This window comes from Oncorhynchus masou, unplaced genomic scaffold (genome assembly GCF_036934945.1).
Source record: "Oncorhynchus masou masou isolate Uvic2021 unplaced genomic scaffold, UVic_Omas_1.1 unplaced_scaffold_2937, whole genome shotgun sequence".
Lineage (NCBI taxonomy): Eukaryota > Metazoa > Chordata > Actinopteri > Salmoniformes > Salmonidae > Oncorhynchus > Oncorhynchus masou.
The window spans coordinates 32,501-47,121 of NW_027009357.1; the positions used below are offsets into that span (position 1 = coordinate 32,501).

The 14,621-nt window shown below is 44.6% G+C and overlaps 1 long non-coding RNA gene across 1 annotated transcript; it reads left to right on the top strand.

Annotated features, from left to right (window-relative positions):
* Positions 1-3,332: 3,332 nt before the first annotated feature.
* Positions 3,333-11,370, top strand: LOC135534038 (uncharacterized). The gene is made up of 4 exons (XR_010454620.1): positions 3,333-3,564; positions 3,815-3,940; positions 6,805-6,936; positions 11,245-11,370. It is a non-coding gene; the product is annotated as an uncharacterized LOC135534038 (long non-coding RNA).
* Positions 11,371-14,621: the final 3,251 nt, after the last annotated feature.

The following is a 14,621-nucleotide window of genomic DNA, read 5'->3' on the forward strand; positions in this document are numbered from 1 at the left end:
ACTACCCCTACTACTACTACTACAACTACTGCTACTCCTCTACTACTACCAATACTACTACTACTATTATTATTACTATTGCTACTACTGCAATTGTTACTACTACTCCTGCTAGCACTACTACTACTACTACTACTATTATTATGTACTACTAACATTCACTCCCAGTCATTCTGAATGCGGATTCTGGTCGTTTCTTAAATAGTGGCGCAAGAGTTCTGGGATATTAGAATCCTTTAGTTTTGACCTGTATTTTCTGAATCCAGGCATGGGTATAGTTTAGGACAGTGTAATAATTACATGAAGAAGTATTCAAATGAAATAAAAAATGAATTGGACCAGCACCATTGCTGGATTCTACAAGATTATCATTGAAAACGTGGCCAGCGACCAGGACATCAAGTAATACAGTGGCTGTAGATCATTTGAAAAACGTTTAAATAAGCGCTATGTGTTCGGTGAGTACCGGTAGTTAGCTGCAATTCACTATGATTGTGTTACATTTTTACTTTGATGGCAAACTTTCTGTACTGCTAACATTCACTTCCAGTCATTTTTGCTCCGGTGCTGGTCCAATGAATGTGTTTATTTTCGACAGCTCCGCATGGAATTATTACGTTGTCATAACCTGTATTTCTTCTATCTACAGTAGGCATGGGTGCACTCATAATGCTGCCAGTCCCCACCATTAGCATGGGTACACTCATAATGCTGCCAGTCCCCACCATTAGCATGGGTGCACTCATAATGCTGCCAGTCCCCACCATTAGCATGGGTACACTCATAATGCTGCCAGTCCCCACCATTAGCATGGGTACACTCATAATGCTGCCAGTCCCCACCATTAGCATGGGTACACTCATAATGCTGCCAGTCCCCACCATTAGCATGGGTACACTCATAATGCTGCCAGTCCCCACCATTAGCATGGGTACACTCATAATGCTGCCAGTCCCCACCATTAGCATGGGTACACTCATAATGCTGCCAGTCCCCACCATTAGCATGGGTACACTCATAATGCTGCCAGTCCCCACCATTAGCATGGGTACACTCATAATGCTGCCAGTCCCCACCATTAGCATGGGTACACTCATAATGCTGCCAGTCCCCACCATTAGCATGGGTACACTCATAATGCTGCCAGTCCTCACCATTAGCATGGGTACACTCATAATGCTGCCAGTCCCCCCCATTATGTCATCCTTGACTTGGAATGGGGACAGCCATTCTATTCATTCTAGCTCTACGGTCAATACTCCCCAAAGGCAGCCTGAAAAGTAGATGAATTTGTAGCTCGATTTTACTTATAAAAGTTTCTGGATGGTTCTGAAAACTTGCTAAATATAGCGACAAAGTCACTTTTATTGACAAAACTGGTCTGATACAAAAGTATTGATGTTTCTATCAGAGTAAAAATATCATGTGATTGATGACGTTTGAAGGTTTGGACGTCACAACAACCGTCTAGGACAGTACAGTGTGAAGGCTGAAACTGACAGTACAGTGTGAAGGCTGCAACTGACAGTACAGTGTGAAGGCTGAAACTGACAGTACAGTGTGAAGGCTGAAACTGACAGTACAGTGTGGAAGCTGAAACTGACAGTACAGTGTGGAGGCTGAAACTGACAGTACAGTGTGGAGGCTGAAACTGACAGTACAGTGTGAAGGCTGAAACTGACAGTACAGTGTGGAGGCTGAAACTGACAGTACAGTGTGGAGGCTGAAACTGACAGTACAGTGTGAAGGCTGAAACTGACAGTACAGTGTGAAGGCTGCAACTGACAGTACAGTGTGAAGGCTGAAACTGACAGTACAGTGTGAAGGCTGAAACTGACAGTACAGTGTGAAGGCTGAAACTGACAGTACAGTGTGAAGGCTGAAACTGACAGTACAGTGTGAAGGCTGAAACTGACAGTACAGTGTGGAGGCTGAAACTGACAGTACAGTGTGAAGGCTGAAACTGACAGTACAGTGTGAAGGCTGAAACTGACAGTACAGTGTGGAGGCTGAAACTGACAGTACAGTGTGGAGGCTGAAACTGACAGTACAGTGTGGAGGCTGAAACTGACAGTACAGTGTGAAGGCTGAAACTGACAGTACAGTGTGGAGGCTGAAACTGACAGTACAGTGTGAAGGCTGAAACTGACAGTACAGTGTGGAGGCTGAAACTGACAGTACAGTGTGGAGGCTGAAACTGACAGTACAGTGTGAAGGCTGAAACTGACAGTACAGTGTGAAGGCTGAAACTGCTCCTCCAATAGAAATCCCTGATCGCACTTACAGGATTAGAAATCGTGACTAGCGGTCGGGAAATAAAAGTAATGATGAATCATTTTGAATAATTTTTAACTTCTCTCATTGACTTCTCAAACCCCAAACTGCCCTGATCTGCTTGGTCTATTATGCAAGCGTTCCATGTTGCGCATCTGGGTTAAGACTGCTGGACAGTGAGCGCCGACCTCTGCTGTACGCTTTTTGTTTTATCTGGTTTTATCTAGAAAGATCGCTCAGGGCGTAGAACCACAGGAATCTATCTTGAAATCACAGCACAGCACTATTGATTGGGCTTGCTATTGATTGGGCTCGCTAGTGGCACAGCGGTCTAAGGCACTGCATCTCAGTGCTAGAGGCGTCACTACAGACACCCTGGTTTGACCAGGCTGTTTCACAACTGGCCGTGATTGGGAGTCCCAGAGGGCGGAGCACAATTTGCCCCAAAGGCTTCAGAAAGCTCCCATTGGTAGTTTTTTGGTTAAGTAATACCCTCCCACCCTCTGTGTGTCTGTCTGTCTGTCTGTCTGTCTGTCTGTCTGTCTGTCTGTCTGTCTGCCTGTCTGTGTCGCTCTCTCTCTTTCACTGTCTGTCTCTCTCTGTGTCTGAATCTCCTCCCTCTCTCTGTCTGTCTGTCTGTCTGTCTGTCTGTCTGTCTGTCTGTCTGTGTCGCTCTCTCTCTCACTCTCTGTCTCTCTCTGTGTCTGAATCTCCCTCCCTCTCTCTGTCTGTCTGTCTGTCTGTCTGTCTGTCTGTCTGTCTGTCTGTCTGTCTGTCTGTCTGTCTGTCTGTGTCGCTCTCTCTCTCACTCTCTGTCTCTCTCTGTGTCTGAATCTCCCTCCCTCTCTCTGTCTGTCTGTCTGTCTGTCTGTCTGTCTGTCTGTCTGTCTGTCTGTCTGTGTCGCTCTCTCTCTCACTCTCTGTCTCTCTGTGTGTCTGAATCTCCCTCCCTCTCTGTCTGTCTGTCTGTCCGTCCGTCCGTCCGTCTGTGTTGCTCTCTCTCTCACTCTCTCTGTCTCTCTCTGCCTCTCTCTCTCACTCTCTCTCCTCATGGTCTTCATTTCACTCTACTGGGGAACATAGAGGCCAGAGATTGCGGCCTGGGCTTCATTGCCAATGGGAGTCAACAATGTGATGATACAGATGAGTGTAAAGAGTGGGACAATACCTCACCCTGTGGAAGTAATGCCGCGTGTTTCAACACATGGGGAAGCTTCTACTGTCACTGTCTACCTGGGTTCAGATCCACAACGACTTTCAAGTTTACTCCTTTCGCTGGGGAGTGTAAGGGTGAGGATTCAAATATCTGAGTGTGTGTGTGTGTGTGTGTGTGTTGTGTGTGTTGTGTGTGTGTGTTGTGTGTTGTGTGTGTGTGTGTGCAAGCGTGCGTGTGTGTGTGTGAATGCTGCATGTTAAGGGAATTAAACATTGCTTTGGCTCCTATCTCCTTATTTCCTCTGTTCAGGAAGTTGTCCAATAGAAAAGTGTTTTTGTTTTTGCAAAACACATTTTTTGAACACATATTTCCTTCTCTCTTCAGACCTCAATGAGTGCCTGGAGAAACCACCGGTTTGTGGCAGCAACACCATTTGCCTCAACACCATCGGGAGCTTCAACTGCCAATGTCAACCTGGGTTCAGAGTTACTGACACTGGACACTGTGCAGGTGAGTCCAAAAGAGAGCATCAATGTGTGTGTGCATGTGTGTGTGTGTGTGTGTGTGTGTGTGTGTGTGTGTGTGTGTGCGTACGTGCGTGTGTGTGTGTGTCCACTGCAGATGAGGATGAGTGTGTGTGGGTTCCCCGGTGTGTGGCGCTCTGTGCATGTGCACAAACACACCTGGCCGATACACCTGCACCTGTCCGTCAGGGCTCAGTAACCTCGGCAACAACACTGCCCCCTGCACAGGTGAGGTGGCCGAGGCCATGCTAGCTCTGACCTCTTACCTATGAAATCTAACGTCTGACCTTCGACCTTGTGACCCTCACTCTTTGAAGACACCTGTCAGATCTCACAACGCCTGGAAAACATGTTTAACACATCATTTAACCGCGTCACAGTGTGTAGTAGCAATTTGATGTCTGGATAGATGTTTAACCCCGTCACATGATGTAGGAGCAATTTGATGTCTGGATAGATGTTTAACCCCGTCACATGATGTAGGAGCAATTTGATGTCTGGATAGATGTTTAACCCCGTCACATGGTGTAGGAGCAATTTGATGTCTGGATAGATGTTTAACCCCGTCACATGATGTAGGAGCAATTTGATGTCTGGATAGATGTTTAACCCCGTCACATGATGTAGGAGCAATTTGATGTCTGGATAGATGTTTAACCCCGTCACATGATGTAGGAGCAATTTGATGTCTGGATAGATGTTTAATCCCGTCACATGATGTAGGAGCAATTTGATGTCTGGATAGATGTTTAACCCCGTCACATGATGTAGGAGCAATTTGATGTCTGGATAGATGTTTAACCCCGTCACATGATGTAGCAGCAATTTGATGTCTGGATAGATGTTTAACCCCGTCACAGGGTGTAGCAGCAATTTGATGCCCGACTGCACAGTTGATGATGTGGCACGCAGCCATTGGTGCAATGTAATAATTACAATTGAGTCAGCCTGGAATGTGACCACGTAAATCAGGGGATTCCAAAACTCTCCTCCGGGACACAAAGCCTTCCATGTATTGTAGCTATTCCACAGCTATTCACCTGATTCAACTTGTCAACTAATCTTAAAGCCCTTCACTAGGTGAATCAGGTGAGACAGTTCAGGAATACAACAAAGTGGTGAAATGTTTGGGTGTCCCAGAGGAGAGGTTTGAGAACCACTGACTTTAATGGCCCTAAACCTGATTGAACTGTGACCCCCACACTGACTTAAATGCCCCTAAACCTGATTGAACTGTGACCCCACACTGACTTAAATGCCCCTAAACCTGATTGAACTGTGACCCCCACACTGACTTTAATGCCCCTAAACCTGATTGAACTGTGACCCCAACACTGACTTTAATGCCCCTAAACCTGATTGAACTGTGACCCCCACACTGACTTAAATGCCCCTAAACCTAATGAACTGTGACCCCCACACTGACTTTAATGCCCATAAATCTGATTGAACTGTGACCCCCACACTGACTTAAATGCCCCTAAACCTGATTGAACTGTGACCCCCACACTGACTTTAATGCCCCTAAACCTGATTGAACTGTGACCCCCACACTGACTTTAATGCCCCTAAGCCTGATTGAACTGTGACCCCCACACTGACTTAAATGCCCCTAAACCTGATTGAACTGTGACCTCCACACTGACTTGAATGCCCCTAAACCTGATTGAACTGTGACCCCCACACTGACTTAAATGCCCCTAAACCTGATTGAACTGTGACCCCCACACTGACTTTAATGCCCCTAAACCTGATTGAACTGTGACCCCCACACTGACTTTAATGCCCCTAAGCCTGATTGAACTGTGACCCCCACACTGACTTAAATGCCCTTAAACCTAATGAACTGTGACCCCCACACTGACTTTAATGCCCCTAAACCTAATGAACTGTGACCCCCACACTGACTTTAATGCCCCTAAACCTGATTGAACTGTGACCCCCACACTGACTTTAATGCCCCTAAGCCTGATTGAACTGTGACCCCACACTGACTTAAATGCCCCTAAACCTGATTGAACTGTGACCCCCACACTGACTTGAATGCCCCTAAACCTGATTGAACTGTGACCCCCACACTGACTTAAATGCCCCTAAACCTGATTGAACTGTGACCCCCACACTGACTTAAATGCCCCTAAACCTGATTGAACTGTGACCCCCACACTGACTTAAATGCCCCTGAACCTGATTGAACTGTGACCCCCATACTGACTTGCATGCAGCTGTCTGAAAGGCTTACTCCCTCTAGATAATCTCGCTCTCTCTCTTTCTCTTTCTCTCACTTTCTTTTTCTCTCCCTCTATTTCTCTCTCATTCTCTCTATCTCTTAGCATCATTATCCTCCTATTTTTCCACTTCCTCCTTATTATCAGCTATCTGAGCTGCTTACCGATCACTGCAGCTGTACACAGCCCATCTGTAAATAGCCCATCCAATCTACCTACCTCATCCCCATATTGTTTAAATTGACTTTTTGCTCTTTTGCACACCAGTATTTCTACTTGCACATCATCTGTTCATCTATCACTCCAGTGTGAATTTGCTAAATTGTAATTCAATCACTGCTATGGCCTATTTATTGCCTTACCTCCTCACGCCATTTACACACAATGTATATAGACTTTTTCTATTGTGTTATTGACTATACGTTTCATGTGTAACTCTGTGTTGTTGCCTGTGTCGCACTGCTTTGCTTTATATTGGCCAGGTCACAGTTGTAAATTAGAACATGTTCTCAACTGGCCAACCTGATTAAATAAATATTAAATAAAATTTAAAAAATCATTAAAATATCATCATTATCCCTCCCCCTACACTCATCTCTCTTTTTATCTCTTTCTCCCTCAGACATAGATGAGTGTAATGAGATCGCTGGTATCTGTGGAGTGGGCGGGGACTGCCAGAACCAGAAAGGAAGCTACAGTTGCCTCTGTCGCCCTGGATACAGTAACTACGACAACAAACAGGCTCAGTGCTCAGGTGATTGTAGAATCTGCTACTATGACGCTTGCTTCCCACGACACCACACATTACAATACGATAACTTTGTCTCTTAGAAGAGGAAGGCCTGGATTGGAAATATAACTAGGCTCCTATTTTAACAGTCCTAAATTACCGCTATATCTAACATAACTTAACAACATCTACATGACCAAAAGTATGTGGACACCTCGTCTAACATCTCTTTCCAATTCATGGGCACTAATATGGAGTTGTTCCCCCCCTTTGCTGCTATAACAGCCTCCACTCTTCTGGGATGGCTGTTCACTAGATGTTGGAACATTGCTGCTATAACAGCCTCCACTCTTCTGGGACGGCTGTTCACTAGATGTTGGAACATTGCTGCTATAACAGCCTCCACTCTTCTGGGACGGCTGTTCACTAGATGTTGGAACATTGCTGCTATAACAGCCTCCACTCTTCTGGGAAGGCTGTTCACTAGATGTTGGAACATTGCTGCTATAACAGCCTCCACTCTTCTGGGACGGCTGTTCACTAGATGTTGGAACATTGCTGCTATAACAGCCTCCACTCTTCTGGGACGGCTGTTCACTAGATGTTGGAACATTGCTGCTATAACAGCCTCCACTCTTCTGGGACGGCTGTTCACTAGATGTTGGAACATTGCTGCTATAACAGCCTCCACTCTTCTGGGACTGTGTTCACTAGATGTTGGAACATTGCTGCTATAACAGCCTCCACTCTTCTGGGACGGCTGTTCACTAGATGTTGGAACATTGCTGCTATAACAGCCTCCACTCTTCTGGGACGGCTGTTCACTAGATGTTGGAACATTGCTGCTATAACAGCCTCCACTCTTCTGGGAAGGCTGTTCACTAGATGTTGGAACATTGCTGCTATAACAGCCTCCACTCTTCTGGGAAGGCTGTTCACTAGATGTTGGAACATTGCTGCTATAACAGCCTCCACTCTTCTGGGAAGGCTTTCCACTAGATGTTGGAACATTGCTGCTATAACAGCCTCCACTCTTCTGGAAGGCTGTTCACTAGATGTTGGAACATTGCTGCTATAACAGCCTCCACCCTTCTGGGACGGCTGTTCACTAGATGTTGGAACATTGCTGCTATAACAGCCTCCACTCTTCTGGGAAGGCTGTTCACTAGATGTTGGAACATTGCTGCTATAACAGCCTCCACCCTTCTGGGACGGCTGTTCACTAGATGTTGGAACATTGCTGCTATAACAGCCTCCACTCTTCTGGGAAGGCTGTTCACTAGATGTTGGAACATTGCTGCTATAACAGCCTCCACTCTTCTGGGACGGCTGTTCACTAGATGTTGGAACATTGCTGCTATAACAGCCTCCACTCTTCTGGGAAGGCTGTTCACTAGATGTTGGAACATTGCTGCTATAACAGCCTCCACTCTTCTGGGAAGGCTGTCCACTAGATGTTGGAACATTTCTGTGGAGACTTGCTACCATTCAGTCACAAGAGCATTAGTGAGGTCGGGCACTGATGTTGGGCGATTAGGCCTGGCTCACAGTCAGCATTCCAAATTATTCCAAAGGTGTACACAGGCCAGTCAAGTTCTTCCACACCCGAACTCGACAAACCATTTCTGTATGGACCTCGCTTTGCTGTAACAGGAAATGGCCTTCCCCAGACGGTTGCCACAAAAGTTGGAAGCACAGAATTGTCTACAATGTAATTATATGCTTTAGCTTTCAGCTTTCCCTTCACTGGAACTAAGGGGCCTATCGTGAACCACGAAAAACAGCTCCAGATCATTAGTCCTCCTCAACCAAACCGTACACTTTGCACTATGCATTCTGGCATGTAGCAGTCATCTGCTAAAAAACAGATTAGTCCGTCGGACTGCCAGATGGTGAAGCATGATTCATCAATCCAGAGAATGTTTCCACTGCTCCAATCACGGTGAGCTTTCCACCGCACCAGCCGACGCTTGGCATTGCACATGGTGATCTTAGGCTTGTGTGTGGCTGCTCGGCCATGAAACCCATTTCATGAAGTTCCCGATGAACAGTTCTTGTGCTGACGTTGCTTCAAAGGGCGCTTTTAACTCGGTTGTGAGTCTTTCAACTGAGGACAGACAATTTTACACGATTTGCGATTCAGCGGCTTAATTGTTGTTGCTTCTAGATGTTTCCCCTTCACAATAGCATCACTTACAGTTGACCAGGACAGCTCTAGAATGGCAAACATTTTACGAACAGACTTGTTGGAAAGGTGGCATCCTATAACGGTTGCACATTGAAAGTCATTGAGCTCTTCAGGAAGGCAATTCTACTACCAGTGTTTGTCTATGGAGATTGCATGGCTGTGTGCTTGATTTTATACACCTGTCAGCAATGGGTGTGGCTGAAATAGCCCGAATCCCCTAATTTGAAGGGGTGTCCACATACTTTTGTATATATAGTGTAGCTTAACATAATATAACATAACATAATATAACATAACATAATATAACATAATGTAACATAACATAATATAACATAATATAAGATAACATAATATAACATAATATAACATAATATAACATAACATAACATAATATAATATAACATAACATAATATAACATAACATAATATAGCATAACATAATATAACATAACATAATGTAACATAACATAATATAACGTAACATAATGTAACATAATATAACGTAACATAATGTAACATAACATAATGTAACATAACATAATGTAACATAATATAACATAACATAATATAACATAACATAATATAATATAACATAACATAACATAATATAACATAACATAATATAACATAACATAATATAACATAACATAATGTAACATAACATAATATAACATAACATAATGTAACACAGACTCTCTGTTCCACTGGCAGCTTCCTCTTCCTTGTGTCCCAAATGACACCCTATTCCCTGTATAGTGCACTCCATTAGACCAGGGCCCTATTCCCTGTATAGTGCACTACATTAGACCAGGGCCCTATTCCCTGTATAGTTCACTCCATTAGACCAGGGCCCTATTCCCTGTATAGTGCACTACATTAGACCAGGGCCCTATTCCCTGTATAGTGCACTACATTAGACCAGGACCCTATTCCCTGTATAGTGCACTCCATTAGACCAGGGCCCTATTCCTGTATAGTGCATGACATTAGACCAGGGCCCTATTCCCTGTATAGTGCACTACATTAGACCAGGGCCCTATTCCCTGTATAGTGCACTCCATTAGACCAGGGCCCTATTCCCTGTATAGTGCACTCCATTAGACCAGGGCCCTATTCCCTGTATAGTGCACTCCATTAGACCAGGGCCCTATTCCCTGTATAGTGCACTACATTAGACCAGGGCCCTATTCCCTGTATAGTGCACTACATTAGACCAGGGCCCTATTCCCTGTATAGTGCACTCCATTAGACCAGGGCCCTATTCCCTGTATAGTGCACTACATTAGACCAGGGCCCATAGTGCACTGTATAATAGGTTGTCATTTGGGATGCGTCCTAGGATGGTTACCATGGAGACATTTCATCACTGGTGTGCTGTGGGTTTCTGGGTGTTTTTATCTCCACCTCAACTTCCTCTCTGTCCTAGTGGTTAGAGCGTTGGACTAGTAACTGAAAGGTTGCAAGTTCAAATCCTGAGCTGACAAGGTACAAATCTGTCGTTCTGGCCCTGAACAGGCAGTTAACCCAGTGTTCATTGAAAATAAAATTTGTTCTTAACTGACTTGCCTAGTTAAATTAAGATAAAATGTCTTCATTTATATCTTAGTGAGTTGGTTTCTGATGGTAAACATGGTTACCCATGGCAACAACTTGGATCTACTATGAGCATGATAAGGATGTGACAGTTTTCATTTGTGTGTTGTGTTGGTGTGGTGTGTTGTGGTGTGTAGTGTTGTTGTATCGTGGTGTGTTGTGGTGTGTGTTGTATTTATTAAGGATCCCCATTAGTTCCAGCCAAGGCAGCAGCTACTCTTCCTGGGGTCCAGTAACATTAAGGCAGTTTAAAAACATTACAAAACATTCACAACAGATTTCAGAACTCACTAAGTGTTGTGTTGTGTTCTTGTGTGTGGTGTAGTGGTGTGTAGTAGTGTGTTGTTGTGCATGTGTGATGGTGGTGTGTTGTGTTGTTCTGTGTTGTTGTGCAGGTGGGATTGTGTTGTGTTGTGTAGGTGTGATTGTGTTGTGTTGTGTTGTGTTGTGCTGTGTAGTGTTGATCCAGGTGTGATGGTTGTGTTTTGTAAAATGTACCTGCTGTGTAGTGTCAATCCAAATGGGATGGTTGTGTTTTGTGTTTTCTTTAGTACTGACCTGTGACCAGTTCAAAGCGAATGAGACTCCTGGACAGGTGAGTTTTACAGTACCTGGACCTGAAGTGTCCTTATACAGCAGCTGAACCGCTAGACATAGAATCTCCATTATGGCATCACTGACCTGAATGGGGAGGCTCATTCTACTCATTCTAGTTCTTTCACTGAACCATGTTTGAGTGGGGAGGTCCATTCTACTCATTCTAGATCTGTTGCTGAACCATGTTTGAATGGGAGGCCCGTTCTACTCATTCTAGATCTGTAGCTGAACCATGTTTGAATGGGGAGGTCCATTCTACTCATTCTAGATCTGTTGCTGAACCATGTTTGAATGGGGAGGCCCGTTCTACTCATTCTAGATCTGTTGCTGAACCATGTTTGAATGGGGAGGTCCATTCTACTCATTCTAGATCTGTAGCTGAACCATGTTTGAATGGGGAGGCCCGTTCTACTCATTCTAGATCTGTAGCTGAACCATGTTTGAATGGGGAGGTCCATTCTACTCATTCTAGATCTGTAGCTGAACCATGTTTGAATGGGGAGGTCCATTCTACTCATTCTAGATCTGTAGCTGAACCATGTTTGGATGGGAGGCCCGTTCTACTCATTCTAGATCTGTAGCTGAACCATGTTTGAATGGGGAGGCCCGTTCTACTCATTCTAGATCTGTAGCTGAACCATGTTTGAATGGGAGGTCCATTCTCATTCTAGATCTGTAGCTGAACCATGTTTGAATGGGGAGGCCCGTTCTACTCATTCTAGATCTGTAGCTGAACCATGTTTGAATGGGGAGGCCCGTTCTACTCATTCTAGATCTGTGGCTGAACCATGTTTGAATGGGGAGGTCCATTCTACTCATTCTAGATCTGTAGCTGAACCATGTTTGAATGGGGAGGTCCATTCTACTCATTCTAGATCTGTAGCTGAATCATGTTTGAATGGGGAGGTCCATTCTACTCATTCTAGATATGTAGCTGAACCATGTTTGAATGGGGAGGCCCGTTCTACTCATTCTAGATCTGTAGCTGAACCATGTTTGAATGGGGAGGCCCGTTCTACTCATTCTAGATCTGTAGCTGAACCATGTTTGAATGGGGAGGCCCGTTCTACTCATTCTAGATCTGTTGCTGAACCATGTTTGAATGGGGGAGGTCCATTCTACTCATTCTAGATCTGTAGCTGAACCATGTTTGAATGGGGAGGTCCATTCTACTCATTCTAGATCTGTAGCTGAACCATGTTTGAATGGAGAGGTCCATTCTACTCATTCTAGATCTGTAGCTGAACCATGTTTGAATGGGAGGTCCGTTCTACTCATTCTAGATCTGTAGCTGAACCATGTTTGAGTGGGGGAGGTCCATTCTACTCATTCTAGATTTGAATTCAATGATACAGATTAATTATTGCCAGGAAACATTCCCTCTAGCCCCCCATACTTATTTTCCCTCTCTCTATCTCTCTCTAGCCCCATACTTATTTTCCTCTCTCTCTCTCTCTATCTCTCTCTAGCCCCATACTTATTTCCCTCTCTCTCTCTCTCTCTCTCTCTAGCCCCATACTTATTTTCCTCTCTCTATCTTCTCTCTCTAGCCCCATACTCTCTTTTCCCTCTCTCTCTCTCTCTCTCTATCTCTCTCTCTAGCCCCATACTTATTTTCCTCTCTCTCTATCTCTATCTCTCTCTCTAGCCCCATACTTATTTTCCTCTCCTCTAGCCCCATACTTATTTTCCCTCTCTCTCTCTGTCTCTCTCTCTAGCCCCATACTTATTTTCCCTCTCTCTCTATCTCTCTCTAGCCCCATACTTATTTTCCTCTCTATCTCTATCTCTCTCTAGCCCCATACTTATTTCCCTCTCTCTCTCTCTATCTCTCTCTAGCCCCATACTTATTTTCCCTCTCTCTCTCTATCTCTCTCTCTAGCCCCATACGTATCTCCTCTCTCTCTATCTTATTTCTCTCTAGCCCCATACTCTTCTATTTCTCTCTCTATCTCTATCTCTCTCTCTCTAGCCCCATACTTATTTTCCCTCTCTCTATCTCTCTCTCTCCCCCATACTTATTCTCTTTCCCCTCTCTCTCTCTATCTCTATCTCTCTCTCTAGCCCCATACTTATTTCCCCCTCTCTCTATCTCTCTCTCTAGCCCCATCTTATTTCTCTCTATCTCTCTCACTCCCACCCCATACTCTTTTCCCTCTCTCACTTATCTCTCTAGCCCCCATACTTATTTTCCCTCTCTCTATTTCTCTAGCCCCATCTCCCTCTCTCTATCTCTATCTCTCTCTCTAGCCCCATACTTATTACCCTCTCTCTCTCTCTATCTCTCTCTCTAGCCCCATACTTATTTCCCTCTCTCTCTCTCTCTCTCTCTCTAGCCCCATACTTATTTCCCTCTCTCTATCTCTCTCTCTCTCTAGCCCCATACTTATTTTCCTCTCTCTCTCTCTCTCTCTTAGCCCCATACTTATTTTCCCTCTCTCTCTCTCTCTCTCTAGCCCCATACTTATTTTCCCTCTCTCTCTCTCTCTCTCAGCCCCATACTTATTTTCCCTCTCTCTCTATCTCTCTCTCTAGCCCCATACTTATTTTCCCTCTCTCTCTCTCTATCTCTCTCTAGCCCCATACTTATTTCCCTCTCTCTCTATCTCTATCTCTCTCTCTAGCCCCATACTTATTTTCTCTCTCTCTCTCTCTATCTCTCTCTCTAGCCCCATACTTATTTTCCCTCTCTCTCTCTCTATCTCTCTCTCTAGCCCCATACTTATTTTCCCTCTCTCTCTCTATCTCTCTCTAGCCCCATACTTATTTCTCCTCTCTCTCTCTCTATCTCTCTCTAGCCCCATACTTATTTCCCTCTCTCTCTATCTCTATCTCTCTCTCTAGCCCCATACTTATTTTCCTTCTCTCTCTCTCTCTCTCTCTCTCTAGCCCCATACTTATTTTCCCTCTCTCTCTCTCTTTCTCTCTAGCCCCATACTTATTTTCCCTCTCTCTCTCTCTCTCTCTAGACCCATACTTATTTTCCCTCTCTATCTCTCTCTCTAGCCCCATACTTATTTTCCTCTCTCTCTGTCTCTCTCTCTAGCCCCATACTTATTTTCCCTCTCTCTGTCTCTCTCTCTAGCCCCATACTTATTTTCCTCTCTCTCTCTATCTCTCTCTAGCCCCATACTTATTTTCCTCTCTCTCTCTCTCTCTCTCTAGCCCCATACTTATTTTCCTCTCTCTCTGTCTCTCTCTCTAGCCCCATACTTATTTTCCCTCTCTCTCTGTCTCTCTCTCTAGCCCCATACTTATTTTCCTCTCTCTCTATCTCTCTATCCCCATACTTATTTTCTCTCTCTCTCTAGCCCCATACTTATTTTCCCTC